The sequence below is a fragment of the Abrus precatorius genome, unplaced genomic scaffold (genome assembly GCF_003935025.1).
Source record: "Abrus precatorius isolate BTA unplaced genomic scaffold, Abrus_2018 Scaffold2, whole genome shotgun sequence".
NCBI classification, from domain to species: domain Eukaryota; kingdom Viridiplantae; phylum Streptophyta; class Magnoliopsida; order Fabales; family Fabaceae; genus Abrus; species Abrus precatorius.
The window spans coordinates 3,505,475-3,508,710 of record NW_020874362.1 but is presented as its reverse complement, the minus strand read 5'-3'; positions in this window follow the sequence as shown (position 1 = coordinate 3,508,710).

Sequence of the window (3,236 nt, the reverse complement as noted above, 5' to 3'; positions counted from 1 at the left end):
AACAATCTCCAGCAAGCTACTCCTATCTCGCCCAGATACGTTGCCAATTGCATTACTTTGTGCATCAATAAGTTTTCACATTTTACCAAGCATGTCACTACAAAGACTAGAATTTCCAACAAAAGAACTATCATTGAATTTCAACAAATTACCTGGTACTTCACCATCTAGATTGTTGGACAAATTGAGTTGCACCACTAATGGTTATTAAATTAAGAATACTTCCACTAAACTAGTTATTCTCAAGATGCAACACTATAAGCTAAAGAATCTTAGTTAATGACGATGGAATATGACTTATAAATTGGTTATCAAAAAGCCACAACTTCTTTAGAGACCTCATTCCCTTGAAGTAATCTTGAGTAATATCCCCAAAAAACTTGTGTTCAGACAAATATATAGTTTTTAAGAAACTTAACCTATGTGAGGTTTGAAGAGGAAGAAGAAAAAAAAAAAAGGAGAAGAGGAAAATGAAAGAGAAGAGAAAAAGGAAGAGGCAGAATAAACACATTAAAAATTTAAGGAAGACAATGACTAGTATCTTACGTAAGATAGGGAACAAAAATGATTAAAAAATTTAATAAAGTTAGTATTTTTTTTTTAAAAAAGTGATCTATTTAAAATATTTTTATAAGTTAAAGAACGAAAATAAATAAATAAAGTTAAAAAATAAAATTAAACTTATTTTAAAATTAGATGATAAAAATATTAAGTTTGTCTATATTTTATCAATAAATTTAAGTTAACTCATTTTGTTAGCTCTACTCTAGATATGATTTATTTAATATGATAGGATAAAAGAGGGTAAGATATAAGTATTGAATAAAAATAAAATATGATAAAAGAATAATAAATTATTGTCTTATTATATGTTTGATATACATAATGTCATTCTTTTTAATGATTGAGATTAATAAAAATAAATAAATAAATAAATATATATATATATATATTATATTTAAATGAAAAAAATATTTTTTTATCAAAATTAATCTCATTTTGTCAACTATAAATTTTTAATTTTTAATATATATATATATATATATATAATTATTGTTGATGAGCATATAAAATTTGAAATTAAATTATAATAATTTTATTTATTTTTTTATGATTAAAATTTATTTTTAGGTAAGAAATTATAATAATATTTCTTTTATAAAAAACATTTAAGAATATATTTTATAAAATGATTTTCAAAATATACCTTTCTGTAAAAAAAAGATAATTTTTCAAAAATATATAATTTTATGAACAATTATTAGAAAAATTATTTTTACATTATTATTAACAAAATATTTTTTTATATAATTATTACAAAACAATTTTAATTAATATTGTAATTCATATTGAATTACAGTGTAAAAAATCTGAATGATTGTGAATGAAATACTGGCATGCGTGTCTGGGAAAGGAGGAAGAGAAGCAAGTGCGTGACTGCTTTCTCTTCTCGTTTTCACAACCAGACCGTACGAGCTGTGACCAGGAAGATGTTGTATTAACTAAATTAAATAAATTTCGAAATTTAACTAAAAAAGGATCATATCCACTCTTGAAAGTAATTTTGTTATATGGAGCAAAAGTTATCTCTGTCACTTATACTTTTAAAATTAAATTAAATTAAATACAATCTTGAAGCTAAGATAAGGCATGTTTAAACATCAAGTTTTGTTTTTTTTAATTATTATTATTATTATTATTCACCATATTTTAATTTCTTTCATATTTATTATTATTGTGATTAATTAACTATCATATTTTTATGTAAATATAATTCGGTAGAATTTTGTGATCCATCAACATTTATTTATATTTTTACATGAAAAGTCTAATTAATCAAAATTTCTTGTTATTAATTTCTCTTTTTAATTGATTTCAATATTATAAAAGAGTATTTAGTTTTTAAAATAAAATATTTAATATTACTACTGCCTTTTATAGTCAATCACGTGTATTTTTTATAATTAAAATTAGTTTAGAATTGTGTAAATTTTATTTATTTTTAATTAAAATTACTTTTTTTTAGTTAATTTTATTTTAAATTTTAGAGATTAAAGTTATTAGTTCACTTTCATTTATTATTTTGTATAATTTTTAGATATTATATAAACACTTATTATATTTATGTTTATAAAATTTATAATACTTAATATATTATTTGTAATACTTTGAGTAAAAATTCTCGCTGATTATATATATTTAGTTTTGTGCAAAAGAATATATTCTCTGCTAGAATTGTAAAGGTTATCACTTCCATTTTTTTCTCAAAATTTGCACTATTCTTAAATATTATTTCTTATAATTCTACCTTTTTTGGGATAATTACAAGAATTTGGTTTTAACATTAGTATTCTTTTATTCTTTTTTTATCTATTATAGTATTATATATTATGCCTATACTTTTTTATATTTTTATTTTTTTACACATTTAATATTTTTTTAAATATATTTTATTTTTTTCTTCCAAATTCGATTCAGGTTGCGCATTTTAATCTTTATTGTTGTGCTATATTTGATTAGTTTTATAATTGTGCAAAATTCTCAATTTCTACTTCTTTCAATCATTATAATATTATGATATTTTAGATGTATAATTTTACAAATTTTTTTTTCTAATTTTATCAATGAATTTTTTTTCATGTTATTTCTTATTTTGAGATAAGTATACGTTATTAATGATTTTATAATATTTTATTTTATAAATTTTAAAAGTTATTTTAAAGATGCAAACAAGCTCACAAGTATAGCTTTAAGTATGTGATCTTATTTTTTAAAATTTAGATTGTGTTTGGATAAGGTAATTAAAAATTTAACAAAATTTTAAATTACATTATTTAAATTTCTATTATTTTAAAATATTTTACTTGGATAGAGTAATTGAATTTCTTTCTTTTCAAATTTTTTTGTTTAAATAGAGTAATTTAATTATTTAAATTCTTAAAAAAATTATCCCTACATTTGAAAAAAATAATTAAAAATATGAAATTTAAATTATTAAATTAACCATAATTAAATAAAAATATGAATAGAATACACAATAAATGAAAAAAGTTAATTTTAAATTCTCTCTTGTTAGAATTAGAAATATTTGATTTTAGTCTATTAAAAATTTTCACTAAAATTTTGAGAATTTAAAATTTTAAAATTCTTTATCCAAATAACAAATTTTAATATATAGATTGTACATTCTTTAAAAAAATAAATTACTTACTTAAAATAACTTATTTAAACACACT